We start from the raw sequence: 16,097 nt of genomic DNA on the forward strand, positions 1-16,097 counted from the left end.
GACAGTAACAGGAGGTGTTGGAGCTGACTTTGGAGGTATGTTTTCTTTATTGCCATTCTTGGGACAACAGCTGTCTGTTTTGTAATGCCCAACCTGTTTACAGGCATGACAATAAGGCTTTTTCTCTGCGGATGAAGTGTCTTGGGACCCACCCCCATTCTTGGAGTTTTGGGGCCCTGGGGAAGTCTTTTCTTTACTTTTATCCCCACCCTTATCTTGAGGCTTGGTAGACTCCTTTTTCTGGTTATTGTCCTGATTCTTAGGCCTAATCCTGGTTCTGACCCACTTATCTGCCCTCTTTCCCAATTCTTGGGGAGAGGTCAAATCTGAGTCCACCAGGTGCTGGTGTAAGAGCTGGTTCTGACAATTACTTAGGATCTGCTCCCTCATAATCAAATTATACAATCCTGTGAAGTCATGTACTTTGCTGCCATTTAGCCAACCCTCCAGAGCCTTAGTTGCACAATCAACAAAATCAGTCCAGTCCTGAGTCTGTGTCTTCTGGGTATCTCTGAACTTTAACCTGTACTGTTCAGTGGTTAAGCCAAACCCATCTATCAGAACACTCTTCAGGACTTTGTAATTGCTGGCATCCTCATGTCTGACAGTGAGGAGCCTATCCCTCCCTTTCTCTGAAAAGGAGTACCATAAGATTGCTGCCCACTGTTCCTCAGGAACCTGCTGTACCATGCAGGCTCTCTCCAGAGCAGTCATCCATTTGTGGATGTCATCCCCTTCCTGATAGGGGGGCACAATCTTTGTCAGGTTTCTACTATCATAGGACCTGTCTTTAGGAATTTTGCTGCCACCAGTGGCATCTAAGCCACACAATTTTCTTTCTCTTGCTAAAGCAAGTTTAGCTTGAGCCAAGGCTACCTCTTCCCTTTCTATTTGGAGTTGGACAGCCCTCATCCTGGCCCTATGCTCTTTTCTCTGGGAGGGAGTCATCCCTCTTTGAGATTCTCTTGAGGCACTAGAAAGATGAGAGTCCCTTGATTGAGATCTCACCCTCCTGTTACCTGGGAGAATGTGGTTATGAGATCTAGAGTGGTGCTGGCCCTCTCCATTCTCATGTAGGTCCAGGTTGGCCTGGTTAAGCCTGGCAACCTGTACCTGGTATCCCCTCTGATCCTGATCTTCAGGCTCTTCTAAATCAGAGCCTTCCTCTTCCTCTTCTTCTTCTGGAAGATTCTCATTCTCAGGGGAGTGTATCCCTTCACCTGAATCTAAGGGAGCCTGACTCACCTTATCTAAGTCATCCTTTTCTAGGATAGCTATTAGGGAAGGAATGGTAGGGCCTCTGCCCTTTTTTAGCCCCCTGGCTGTGCACAAGGCACTCAGGTCTTTGTGGCTAAGGTTGTCATATCTGGATGTTGTCCCTATAGGATCAACTATTACAGGAGCAGAGCCTGAGGCTCTACCTGTATCAGACATGACTGCTAGTGAGGTGTAAGTGATGCACTTACCTACACTAAGTGTTTTCCTACTGTACCTTGCTAGTGAGTTGTAGTCAGGGTGTGCTAATCCCTTTAATCTACAACTACTAAGTTCAGTAGAACTTAATATGCTAAGCTTTTGATTTATATGTACCTAAGGTACTTGATGTGATCTTTCAATTTGATAAAGATTGCAATGGTAAAACAAACAGCAAGCTCAAATCCGCACCGCTGCACACCAATGTGAGAAGTTGGCCTGATATGGAGTGTTTCCAATTCTGGAACCACTTGGTATCAGTCCAAACAAACCCCAAAGATGTCTGGTTGTAAGTCAACCTTGTTAGACAAGCTATCCTAGTGGTAGCATGGACTAAGCAGCCTTAAAGGCTTAACTTAAGAGGTCGTGTTAAGCGAGCTGTTTTACCGCATACAATTCTGTAATCAAATGAAAGGACACCACACAAGTATATATTATAAAAATATATGTATTTATTTCTAAATTACTCCCCAGTACTCTTTATGAGGAAAGGGGCACAAGCGTTAAATCAAAAGCACTGTTACACATATAAAGTTGCACGTTTATGGATGAGGGCGGGTGGCCACTCAGACCATATATTAAAAAAGTGGTATAAGTAACACTTATCGAACAGTGGTTAGGCCTAGGGCCTAGAGATTCGCTGGGAGCAGTCAGGACTAGCAATGCTGAAGTCGGGAGTAGCCCACAGGAGACGGGTGCAGCACGGAAAGTGCGGCGCGCACCAATGCACTGTCAATGGTGCGTAAAAGTCAGTTCAAGTGAATTAAAAGATACTTCCGCTGAACCTAGGAACACAAAACTTTAGACACAGACCCTAGAGGTGTGTACCAGTGTGGGAACACCGGCGTTGCAATGTTACCTCACCCACAGGCCGTGGGTGCACAGGGTCGAAGTGGCGTCGGGTTCTGTCACGCAGGTTCTTGGTGCTTGAAGCTGTTGCAGGTGCAGGCGATGTGAAGCAGAAGTGTCCGGTGGATCCAAGGGTGGATCTGAAGTGGTGAAGACCTGAAAGCAGAGGGGACAATGTTCAAAGTCACTGACCAGTGACCACCGTGGAACCAGATTGGAACCAGGCAAAGTCGGGTGCAAACAGGTGATCAGGGGTTGCTTCTCTCTGCAGCCACGTGGACACGAAGAGGTCAAGGACGTCCAGGAGTCGATCACGAGCTGTCCCTTAAAGGCTCTAGCTGATGGCGGTGTCGGCAACTCGATTGAAGCAAACAAGCCTTGGCTAACGCAAGCCACGGGGAAAGTGAAAAAGGCTTATTACTCGGACCAGCAAGGTCAGAGCGGGTACTCCTTTCTACTTCTACAGGAGCGAGGGCAGGTCCGGAGCAACCAGACCCACAGTTTAAATCGTAGGTTTCGTCGCCAAGATGGCCGCTGACCACGTGACAAGCGGCCGGGATGGCGAGTCGAGTGGCAAAAAGCAAAAGGGCCCCACGCAGATCGTGGAGATGCTGGAGGGCTGGTCTTTGGTGCAAATGCTGCTCGGTTGTGGGGCTTCTCAAACACCAAAGCACAGAGTCGAGGGTGCCTCGGGTGCTGCGCAGTCAGCGTCTCGGGGGTCTTTCAAGATGGCCGCTCCCACGTCTCTCGGTGCCTCCACGGGTCCCTTCTTTGCAGGGACTGTGGATCGGTCTGGGAGAAGTCTGGGAAGCTGGGTCTTGTCAGGCTCTGCACTCGGACTCCGGCGGGAGGCGGCAGCAAAGCAGACGTCGAGGTGCTGGGTGATGCCTGTGTTCACAGGGTGGCCCCTCCTAGGCCACAAGGGAGATGCTCTTCAGTCTTCTGTCATCAGAATGTCGAAGTCCAGTCGTCTTCTTAGTTTAAAGTTGATTTCAGGATGATCTCCTGCTAGGTCCCTCCCCTATGGGTGGGACCAGGAAGGGGGGTGGTTACACCCCCTTTCCTTTGTCCAGGTCTCACTGGAGCTGGGGCTGGGCTGCCCCAGAACCGGTTTGACCGGATTATGCAAGGGGAAGCCTTGTGCTCCCCAGGCACTGTCTGGTTTCATTCAAACCTCCCTGCTACAATCCACTATCTCCTGTCTGGGGTGGTGTCACACCTCCCTGTGACAGGAAATCCTTTGTCCAGGCCTCCTCTGCTGAGTTTCGGTCAGCAGCAGGAGGTCAGACATGTGTCTGTGGCAGAAGCATCCATTTTGTGGATCTGAGGCTCTTTTAAAAATCAACCGCATTTTAGCAAAAGTAACATGTCGTCCCCTCTAGAGGGGTGGAATGCTACCCCCGTCGCCAGGACTGGCGAGGGGGTAGTATTCCAAATCGTATGACACCTTACACGACATGTTTTGATAAAGCCAAACCAAAGTTGACATATAACCGCGAGGATTATAATGCACTTAATAGTATATGGTTTGGCATTATCCCGGAGCAGCTAAGGGAATTGGTCCTGACAGCTGCAGACAGGCCCAGCTCATGCTAGAGCACCATCTCACATTAAACCACGCACTCTGCCTTCAGGATTGTTAAGGCCTGCCATAGGAGTGGCTCACAGGTTTATATGTGTCCAGATAGGTTTAGATATAGGCATACTATATCTAAGCAAGGGGTGATTACACCACCTTGCCCCAGCTGAGTGATCAGCCAGTTGTGTCAATTTTAGATAGCCAGCCAGGGGTGGCAAAAGATATGCTGCAGCCCCTGGTAGGCCTTGGATGCACCTATGCCCTGGGCACCTATAGTGCTCTGTACAGGGGCTGATAAGGTGACCCAAGCCAATCTAGTTATGCACCTAGGGTACATGGAATCCATTTTACAGAGAGAGCAGATAGCCTGGGGCCCTGATTAGCAGGGAACCAGGCCAACTAAGTCGAAAACCAGCTAAACACAAGGCAAAAAATCTGGGGTAACCATAGTCAGGTAGCCACCTTCCTACATAACCCCCCCAAACGAAAGGAGATAAGGCTATCCTTGTCCAGGTAAGCCTTTATTGCCTGAGTGGCCATATAAGGAAGTACCTGCACTAGCATGGGTACCCCCTGTCTCATGGTCCACTAAGCAGTCCCTCACCCTTGGGGTATCAGAGGGTCTCCACCATAGGGAATCACTACCTTGGGTGTGTCTTTGCAAGTTAGAAGGCTGGTTTGGATATGGAGTTTTGAAGTGAGGCTCCACTAATTTAGGACTCAGCTTCCTCCAATTATCTTCCACCATGTGTGCCCTTCTCTCTTCAACTGAGTTGCACTGTGCTCTCAGGGTCAACCTCTGGCTACCTAAAGCTGGAGGCTGGGTCCCTCTGTGTGGCTTGCTGGAGGGACAGTTCAGGTTTGGGCCCTTTGGGTCCCAGGTTTGGCTGTGCCCAACAGCATCCATCCGTGGGAGGTCCCTAACTGTTTTTAAGGGGGCTCCCTCAGGAGTTTTTAAAGTTTTCACCTTACTAGGCCTCCTAGTTTTGGTGCCCCTAATCTGTTGATGGGGGTGCTTTATTTGACAGGGGGCCCTCTGGGTCTCACTGTCCTTCTTGTCCTCTGCAGCCCTGGGCTGACTAAGGCAAGGTAGAGAGGGGCAGGTTACCTGCTCCAGACTGGATCCCACCTGAGAAGGGTCCAATGCCATCAGAGGCTCTGTCAGGCCGGGCCTAACAACCTCTGGGGCAGTTCCTTCATCAGGGGTAAGATCAGTTCCCTGAGGAGGCTGATCCTGTCCTACTGTCTGGTGAGGGGGAGATTTCTCTTCCTCCTCCATGCTCTCAGTTTGGGTGGAGTGATCCATCATTTCAGGCTTCACAACACACATATCTGTTTGAGTTTGGGCTGTGGCCATCACAGCCCCACCAACCTTTTCAGGAGGAGACTCAGTTTGGGTTTCTGCTGTTATCATAACAGCTTTGCTATTCTGGTTTGGAAGAGCTTCTGGTAAAGATGGGGCAGAGAGTTGCTCAGCCCTACCAACCTTTTCAGGAAGGACATCTTGAATTGGGGCTATAGCCAGTACAGCCCCACTAACCTTTCCATTGGAATTTACCATTCTAGAATGGATTTCCTGTTCAACCTCAGCCCAGGCTGAGATTTCCAAATCATTACCCAGTAGACAGTCTACAGGCAAGTTTGGTGACACTGCCACTCTCTTTGGGCCAATGACACCTCCCCAGCTGAGACTTACTACTGCCATGGGATGATTTGTTTGGATGCCATCAATGTTTGTTACCTGGTATGTGGCACCTGGTAAAAGTTGCTTAGAGGGGACTATACAGTCAGCCACCATGGTGATGCTAGCCCCTGTGTCTCTAAAAGCTTCAACCTTCAAACCATTGATGATGGGTTCTTGTCTATATTTGCTCAAGGTATTTGGGCAAACAGAGAAGTTGGCAAACCCCATGCCAGTCTCATAGACAAGATTATTTGGGGATGGGGACCTGGATAGGCCAGGGTCCCCTTGGGCTCCAAAAGTAAACCCACCCAGACTCCTGGGTGTGCTCCCACTTCCTGGGGGATTACTGCTGACAGTAACAGGAGGTGTTGGAGCTGACTTTGGAGGTATGTTTTCTTTATTGCCATTCTTGGGACAACAGCTGTCTGTTTTGTAATGCCCAACCTGTTTACAGGCATGACAATAAGGCTTTTTCTCTGTGGATGAAGTGTCTTGGGACCCACCCCCATTCTTGGAGTTTTGGGGCCCTGGGGAAGTCTTTTCTTTACTTTTATCCCCACCCTTATCTTGAGGCTTGGTAGACTCCTTCTTCTGGTTATTGTCCTGATTCTTAGGCCTAATCCTGGTTCTGACCCACTTATCTGCCCTCTTTCCCAATTCTTGGGGAGAGGTCAAATCTGAGTCCACCAGGTGCTGGTGTAAGAGCTGGTTCTGACAATTACTTAGGATCTGCTCCCTCATAATCAAATTATACAATCCTGTGAAGTCATGTACTTTGCTGCCATTTAGCCAACCCTCCAGAGCCTTAGTTGCACAATCAACAAAATCAGTCCAGTCCTGAGTCTGTGTCTTCTGGGTATCTCTGAACTTTAACCTGTACTGTTCAGTGGTTAAGCCAAACCCATCTATCAGAACACTCTTCAGGACTTTGTAATTGCTGGCATCCTCATGTCTGACAGTGAGGAGCCTATCCCTCCCTTTCTCTGAAAAGGAGTACCATAAGATTGCTGCCCACTGTTCCTCAGGAACCTGCTGTACCATGCAGGCTCTCTCCAGAGCAGTCATCCATTTGTGGATGTCATCCCCTTCCTGATAGGGGGGCACAATCTTTGTCAGGTTTCTACTATCATAGGACCTGTCTTTAGGAATTTTGCTGCCACCAGTGGCATCTAAGCCACACAATTTTCTTTCTCTTGCTAAAGCAAGTTTAGCTTGAGCCAAGGCTACCTCTTCCCTTTCTATTTGGAGTTGGACAGCCCTCATCCTGGCCCTATGCTCTTTTCTCTGGGAGGGAGTCATCCCTCTTTGAGATTCTCTTGAGGCACTAGAAAGATGAGAGTCCCTTGATTGAGATCTCACCCTCCTGTTACCTGGGAGAATGTGGTTATGAGATCTAGAGTAGTGCTGGCCCTCTCCATTCTCATGTAGGTCCAGGTTGGCCTGGTTAAGCCTGGCAACCTGTACCTGGTATCCCCTCTGATCCTGATCTTCAGGCTCTTCTAAATCAGAGCCTTCCTCTTCCTCTTCTTCTTCTGGAAGATTCTCATTCTCAGGGGAGTGTATCCCTTCACCTGAATCTAAGGGAGCCTGACTCACCTTATCTAAGTCATCCTTTTCTAGGATAGCTATTAGGGAAGGAATGGTAGGGCCTCTGCCCTTTTTTAGCCCCCTGGCTGTGCACAAGGCACTCAGGTCTTTGTGGCTAAGGTTGTCATATCTGGATGTTGTCCCTATAGGATCAACTATTACAGGAGCAGAGCCTGCGGCTCTACCTGTATCAGACATGACTGCTAGTGAGGTGTAAGTGATGCACTTACCTACACTAAGTGTTTTCCTACTGTACCTTGCTAGTGAGTTGTAGTCAGGGTGTGCTAATCCCTTTAATCTACAACTACTAAGTTCAGTAGAACTTAATATGCTAAGCTTTTGATTTATATGTACCTAAGGTACTTGATGTGATCTTTCAATTTGATAAAGATTGCAATGGTAAAACAAACAGCAAGCTCAAATCCGCACCGCTGCACACCAATGTGAGAAGTTGGCCTGATATGGAGTGTTTCCAATTCTGGAACCACTTGGTATCAGTCCAAACAAACCCCAAAGATGTCTGGTTGTAAGTCAACCTTGTTAGACAAGCTATCCTAGTGGTAGCATGGACTAAGCAGCCTTAAAGGCTTAACTTAAGAGGTCGTGTTAAGCGAGCTGTTTTACCACATACAATCCTGTAATCAAATGAAAGGACACCACACAAGTATATATTATAAAAATATATGTATTTATTTCTAAATTACTCCCCAGTACTCTTTATGAGGAAAGGGGCACAAGCGTTAAATCAAAAGCACTGTTACACATATAAAGTTGCACGTTTATGGATGAGGGCGGGTGGCCACTCAGACCATATATTAAAAAAGTGGTATAAGTAACACTTATCGAACAGTGGTTAGGCCTAGGGCCTAGAGATTCGCTGGGAGCAGTCAGGACTAGCAATGCTGAAGTCGGGAGTAGCCCACAGGAGACGGGTGCAGCACGGAAAGTGCGGCGCGCACCAATGCACTGTCAATGGTGCGTAAAAGTCAGTTCAAGTGAATTAAAAGATACTTCCGCTGAACCTAGGAACACAAAACTTTAGACACAGACCCTAGAGGTGTGTACCAGTGTGGGAACACCGGCGTTGCAATGTTACCTCACCCACAGGCCGTGGGTGCACAGGGTCGAAGTGGCGTCGGGTTCTGTCACGCAGGTTCTTGGTGCTTGAAGCTGTTGCAGGTGCAGGCGATGTGAAGCAGAAGTGTCCGGTGGATCCAAGGGTGGATCTGAAGTGGTGAAGACCTGAAAGCAGAGGGGACAATGTTCAAAGTCACTGACCAGTGACCACCGTGGAACCAGATTGGAACCAGGCAAAGTCGGGTGCAAACAGGTGATCATGGGTTGCTTCTCTCTGCAGCCACGTGGACACGAAGAGGTCAAGGACGTCCAGGAGTCGATCACGAGCTGTCCCTTGAAGGCTCTAGCTGATGGCGGTGTCGGCAACTCGATTGAAGCAAACAAGCCTTGGCTAACGCAAGCCACTGGGAAAGTGAAAAAGGCTTATTACTCGTACCAGCAAGGTCAGAGCGGGTACTCCTTTCTACAGGAGCGAGGGCAGGTCCGTAGCAACCAGACCCACAGTGTAAATCGTAGGTTTCGTCGCCAAGATGGCCGCTGACCACGTGACAAGCGGCCGGGATGGCGAGTCGAGTGGCAAAAAGCAAAAGGGCCCCACGCAGATCGTGGAGATGCTGGAGGGCTGGTCTTTGGTGCAAATGCTGCTCGGTTGTAGGGCTTCTCAAACCCCAAAGCACAGAGTCGAGGGTGCCTCGGGTGCTGCGCAGTCAGCGTCTCGGGGGTCTTTCATGATGGCCGCTCCCACGTCTCTCGGTGCCTCCACGGGTCCCTTCTTTGCAGGGACTGTGGATCGGGCTGGGAGAAGTCTGGGAAGCTGGGTCTTGTCAGGCTCTGCACTCGGACTCCGGCGGGAGGCGGCGGCAAAGCAGACGTCGAGGTGCTGGGTGATGCCTGTGTTCACAGGGTGGCCCCTCCTAGGCCACAAGGGAGATGCTCTTCAGTCTTCTGTCATCAGAATGTCGAAGTCCAGTCGTCTTCTTAGTTTAAAGTTGATTTCAGGATGATCTCCTGCTAGGTCCCTCCCCTATGGGTGGGACCAGGAAGGGGGGTGGTTACACCCCCTTTCCTTTGTCCAGGTCTCACTGGAGCTGGGGCTGGGCTGCCCCAGAACCGGTTTGACCGGATTATGCAAGGGGAAGCCTTGTGCTCCCCAGGCACTGTCTGGTTTCATTCAAACCTCCCTGCTACAATCCACTATCTCCTGTCTGGGGTGGTGTCACACCTCCCTGTGACAGGAAATCCTTTGTCCAGGCCTCCTCTGCTGAGTTTCGGTCAGCAGCAGGAGGTCAGACATGTGTCTGTGGCAGAAGCATCCATTTTGTGGATCTGAGGCTCTTTTAAAAATCAACCGCATTTTAGCAAAAGTAACATGTCGTCCCCTCTAGAGGGGTGGAATGCTACCCCTGTCGCCAGGACTGGCGAGGGGGTAGTATTCCAAATCGTATGACACCTTACACGACATGTTTCGATAAAGCCAAACCAAAGTTGACATATAACCGCGAGGATTATAATGCACTTAATAGTATATGGTTTGGCATTATCCCGGAGCAGCTAAGGGAATTGGTCCCGACAGCTGCAGACAGGCTCAGCTCATGCTAGAGCACCATCTCACATTAAACCACGCACTCTGCCTTCAGGATTGTTAAGGCCTGCCATAGGAGTGGCTCACAGGTTTATATGTGTCCAGATAGGTTTAGATATAGGCATACTATATCTAAGCAAGGGGTGATTACACCACCTTGCCCCAGCTGAGTGATCAGCCAGTTGTGTCAATTTTAGATAGCCAGCCAGGGGTGGCAAAAGATATGCTGCAGCCCCTGGTAGGCCTTGGATGCACCTATGCCCTGGGCACCTATAGTGCTCTGTACAGGGGCTGATAAGGTGACCCAAGCCAATCTAGTTATGCACCTAGGGTACATGGAATCCATTTTACAGAGAGAGCAGATAGCCTGGGGCCCTGATTAGCAGGGAACCAGGCCAACTAAGTCGAAAACCAGCTAAACACAAGGCAAAAAATCTGGGGTAACCATAGTCAGGTAGCCACCTTCCTACAGGTGTAATCACCCCTTGCTTAGATATAGTATACCTATATCTAAACCTATATCTGGACACATGTAGGAAGGTGGCTACCTGACTATGGTTACCCCAGATTTTTTGCCCTGTGTTTAGCTGGTTTTCGACTTAGTTGGCCTGGTTCCCTGCTAATCAGGGCCCCAGGCTATCTGCTCTCTCTGTAAAATGGATTCCATGTACCCTAGGTGCATAACTAGATTGGCTTGGGTCACCTTATCAGCCCCTGTACAGAGCACTATAGGTGCCCAGGGCATAGGTGCATCCAAGGCCTACCAGGGGCTGCAGCATATCTTTTGCCACCCCTGGCTGGCTATCTAAATTGACACAACTGGCTGATCACTCAGCTGGGGCAAGTGGGTGTAATCACCCCTTGCTTAGATATAGTATACCTATATCTAAACCTATATCTGGACACATATATAGCCTGTAAGCCACTCCTATGGAAGGCCTCATCAATCCTGGAGGCAGAGTGCGTGGTTTTATGTGAGATGGTGCTCTGGCATGAGCTGAGCCTGTCTGCAGCTGTCGGGAACAACTCCCTAAGCTGATCCGGGATAACGCCATACCATATACTCTTAAGCGCCTTATAATCCTCGCGGTTATATAGCAACTTTGGTTTGGCTTTATCAAAACATGTCGTGTAAGGTGTCATACGAATTGGAATACTACCCCCTCGCCAGTTCTGGCGACGGGGGTAGCATTCCACCCTTCTAGAGGGAGAAGACATGTTACTTTACTGAAACGCGGTTGATTTAAAATGAGCCTCAGATCCACAAAATGGATGCCCCTGCCACAGACACGGATCTGACCTCCTGCTGCTGACCGAAACCCGGCAGAGGAGGCCTGGACAAAGAGTTTCCTGTCACAGGGCGGTGTCAAACCACCCCAGACAGGAGATAGTGGATTGAAGTAGGGAGGTTTCAATGAAACCAGACACTGCCTGGGGAGCACAAGGCTGCCCCTTGCAGGATCCGGCCAAACCGGTTCTGGGGCCTCCCAGCCCCTGTCCCAGCGCGGCCAGGATCAAAGGAGAGGGGTGTAACCACCCCCTTCCTGGGTCCCACCCATAGGAGGGGACCTAGCAGGATGTCCAACCCCCGAGATTCGAATAAGAGGGGGAGCAGTCCCAACAGACCTCAGATCATCCTGAAGAAACATAAGAAACGAAATCTGGACCCTTCGACTTTCTACACGACGTGAGAAGACTGAAGAATCTCCCTTGTGGTCAAGGAGTGACCACCCTGTGCAAACAGGCACCATCCAGCCCTCGACCCTTGCTTTGTTGCAGTTCCCGCCGGAACTCGAGCGACAGAGATCGACGAGATCAAGCTTGCCTGCCTTCTACCTGCCCGATCCACAGTCCCTGCAGAGCTGAGACCCGTGGAGGCGACCGGAAGCGTGGGGCACGCCATCTTGAAAAGGCCACGAGACGCTGACCGTGCGGCCCACGAGTGACCCTCGAAGCTGTACACCGGGGTTTGAGAAGCCCCAGCCCCGACCTCCACTTGCATCAAAGCTCACCCCTCCACACTCGCTGAGTGCTGCGTGGGGCCCTTCTGCTTGTGTGCGCTCGACGCGTTGGCCCGGTCACTTGCCAGCTGGCTTGTGGCCCCTGTGCCGACGAACTTTGAAATCCGACTTGCTTTTCTGGTTGCTCCAGATCTGCACCAGCTCCTGTAAAAAGGAGCACCCACTCTGACCCTCCTGGTCCGAGTGATAAGCAATCTCCCGGTTCCGCGTGGATTGCTTTTGCCAAGTGCTGTTTGCTACAATCTTCAAGCCGACGGTGCTGACGGCGAGAGCCTACGTGGGACAGATCGTGACCCGCTCCTGGACGTCGCAGATGCCCCAGAGCCCACGTGACAGCGGAGAGAAGCCTATCGACAACTGCCTGATTGCGCCCGACATTGCCTGGTTCCGTCCTGGTTCCACCCTGGTCACTGCTGAGTGACCCAGACTCTGTCCCCTCTGCTTTCAGGTACTTTTCTACATCGATCCACCCTTGGATCGCACCGGACACTTCTGCTTCACAGCGCCTGCAGCTGCAACAGCTCCAAGCACCAAGAACCTGCGTGACAGAACCCGACGCCACTTCGACCCTGTGCACCCACGGCCTGTGGGTGAGGTAACTTTGCAACGCCGGTGTCTTTACACTGGTACACACCTCTAGGGTCTGTGTCTAAAGTTTTGTGTTCCTAGGTTCAGCGGAAGTATCTTTTAATTCACTTTAACTGACTTTTACGCACCATTGACAGTGCATTGGTGCGCGCCGCACTTTCCGTGCTGCACCCGTCTCCTGTGGGCTACTCCCGACTTCTTCATTGCTTGTCCTGACTGCTCCCAGCGAATCTCTAGGCCCTAGGCCTAACCATTGTTCGTAAAGTGTTACTTATACCACTTTTTTGATATATGGTCTGAGTGGCCACCCGCCCTCATCCATAAACGTGCAACTTTATATGTGTAACAGTGCTTTTGATTTAACGCTTGTGCCCCTTTCCTCATAAAGAGTACTGGGGAGTAATTTAGAAATAAATACATATCTTTTTATAATATATACTTGTGTGGTGTCCTTTCATTTGATTACAGGATTGTATGTGGTAAAACAGCTCGCTTAACACGACCTCTTAAGTTAAGCCTTTAAGGCTGCTTAGTCCATGCTACCACTAGGATAGCTTGTCTACAAGGTTGACTTACAACCTGACATCTTTGGGGTTTGTTTGGACTGATACCCAGTGGTTCCAGAATTGGAAACACTACATATCAGGCCAACTTCTCACATTGGTGTGCAGCGGTGCGGATTTGAGCTTGCTGTTTGTTTTACCATTGCAATCTTTATCAAATTGAAAGATCACATCAAGTACCTCTAGGTACATATAAATCAAAAGCTTAGCATATTAAGTTCTACTGAACTTAGTAGTTGTAGATTAAAGGGATTAGCACACCCTGACTACAACTCACTAGCAAGGTACAGTAGGAAACCACTTAGTGTAGGTAAGTGCACCACTTACACCTCACTAGCAGTCATGTCTGATACAGGTAGAGCTTCAGGCTCTGCTCCTGTAATAGTTGATCCTATAGGGACAACATCCAGATATGACAACCTTAGCCACAAAGACCTGAGTGCCTTGTGCACAGCCAGGGGGCTAAAAAAGGGCAGAGGCCCTACCATTCCTTCCCTAGTAGCTCTCCTAGAAAAGGATGATCTAGATAAGGTGAGTCAGGCTCCCTTAGATTCAGGTGAAGGGATAAACTCCCCTGAGAATGAGAATCTTCCAGAAGAAGAGGAGGAGGAAGAGGAAGAGGAAGGCTCTGATGTAGAAGAGCCTGAAGATCAGGATCAGGTGGGAAACCAGGTACAGGTTGCCAGGCTTAACCAGGCCAACTTGGACCTACATGGGAATGGAGAGGGCCAGCACCACTCCAGATCTCATAACCACATTCTCCCAGGTAACAGGAGGGTGAGATCTCTATCAAGGGATTCTCATCTTTCTAGTGCCTCAAGAGAATCTCAAAGAGGAATGACTTCCTCCCAGAGAAAAGAGCATAGGGCCAGGATGAGGGCTGTCCAACTCCAAATAGAAAGGGAAGAGGTAGCCTTGGCTCAAGCTAAACTTGCTTTAGCAAGAGAAAGAAAATTGTGTGGCTTAGATGCCACTGGTGGCAGCAAAGTTCCTAAAGAGAAACCCAGGTCCTATGATAGTAGAAACCTGACAAAGATTGTGCCCCCCTACCAGGAAGGGGATGACATCCACAAATGGATGACTGCTCTGGAGAGAGCCTGCATGGTACAGCAGGTTCCTGAGGAACAGTGGGCAGCAATCTTATGGTACTCCTTTTCAGAGAAAGGGAGGGATAGGCTCCTCACTGTCAGACATGAGGATGCCAGCAATTACAAAGTCCTGAAGAGTGTTCTGATAGATGGGTTTGGCTTAACCACTGAACAGTACAGGTTAAAGTTCAGAGATACCCAGAAGACACAGACTCAGGACTGGACTGATTTTGTTGATTGTGCAACTAAGGCTCTGGAGGGTTGGCTGAATGGCAGCAAAGTACATGACTTCACAGGATTGTATAATTTGATTATGAGGGAGCAGATCCTTAGTAATTGTCAGAACCAGCTCTTACACCAGCACCTGGTGGACTCAGATTTGACCTCTCCCCAAGAATTGGGAAAGAGGGCAGATAAGTGGGTCAGAACCAGGATTAGGCCTAAGAATCAGGACAATAACCAGAAGAAGGAGTCTACCAAGCCTCAAGATAAGGGTGGGGATAAAAGTAAAGAAAACACTTCCCCAGGGCCCCAAAACTCCAAGAAGGGGGGTGGGTCCCAAGACACTTCTTCAACAGAGAAAAAGCCTTATTGCCATGCCTGTAAACAGGTTGGGCATTACAAAACAGACAGCTGTCGTCCCAAGAATGGCAATAAAGAAAACATACCTCCAAAGCCAGCTCCAACACCTCCTGTTACTGTCAGCAGTAATCCCCCAGGAAGTGGGAGCACACCCAGGAATCTGGGTGGGTTTACTTTTGGAGCCCAAGGGGACCCTGGCCTATCCAGGTCTCCATCCCCAAATGATCTTGTCTATGAGACTGGCATGGGGTTTGCCAACTTCTCTGTTTGCCCAAATACCTTGAGCAAATATAGACAGGAACCCATCATCAATGGTTTGAAAGTTGAAGCTTTTAGAGACACAGGGGCTAGCATCACCATGGTGGCTGACTGTATAGTCCCCTCTAAGCAACTTTTACCAGGTGCCACATACCAGGTAACAAACATTGATGGCATCCAAACCAATCATCCCATGGCAGTAGTAAGTCTCAGCTGGGGAGGTGTCATTGGCCCAAAGAGAGTGGCAGTGTCACCAAACTTGCCTGTAGACTGTCTACTGGGTAATGATTTGGAAATCTCAGCCTGGGCTGAGGTTGAACAGGAAATCCATTCTCGAATGGTAAATTCCAATGGAAAGGTTAGTGGGGCTGTACTGGCTATAGCCCCAATTCAAGATGTCCTTCCTGAAAAGGTTGGTAGGGCTGAGCAACTCTCTGCCCCATCTTTACCAGAAGCTTTTCCAAACCAGAATAGCAAAGCTGTTATGATAACAGCAGAAACCCAAACTGAGTCTCCTCCTGAAAAGGTTGGTGGGGCTGTGATGGCCACAGCCCAAACTCAAACAGATACGGTTGTTGTGAAGCCTGAAATGATGGATCACTCCATCCAAACTGAGAGCATGGAGGAGGAAGATAAATCTTCCCCTCACCAGACATTAGGACAGGATCAGCCTCCTCAGGGAACTGATCTTACCCCTGATGAAGGAACTGCCCCAGAGGTTGTTAGGCCTGGCCTGACAGAGCCCCTGATGGCAGTGGACCCTTCTCAGGTGGGATCCAGTCTGGAGCAGGTAACCTGCCCCTCTCTACCTTGCCTTAGTCAGCCCAGGGCTGCAGAAGACAAGAAGGACAGTGAGACCCAGAGGGCCCCCTGTCAAATAAAGCACCCCCATCAACAGATTAGGGGCACCAAAACTAGTAGGCCTAGTAAGGTGAAAACTTTAAAAACTCCTGAGGGAGCCCCCTTAAAAACAGTTAGGGACCTCCCACAGATGGATTCTGTTGGGCACAGCCAAACCTGGGACCCAAAGGGCCCAAACCTGAACTGTCCCTCCAGCAAGCCAAACAGAGGGACCCAGCCTCCAGCTTTAGGTAGCCAGAGGTTGACCCTGAGAGCTCAGTGCAACTCAGTTGAAGAAAGAAAGGCACATATGGTGGAAGATAATT

The sequence above is a fragment of the Lissotriton vulgaris genome, chromosome 2_2 (assembly GCF_964263255.1).
Source record: "Lissotriton vulgaris chromosome 2_2, aLisVul1.2, whole genome shotgun sequence".
In the NCBI taxonomy this organism is placed as follows: domain Eukaryota; kingdom Metazoa; phylum Chordata; class Amphibia; order Caudata; family Salamandridae; genus Lissotriton; species Lissotriton vulgaris.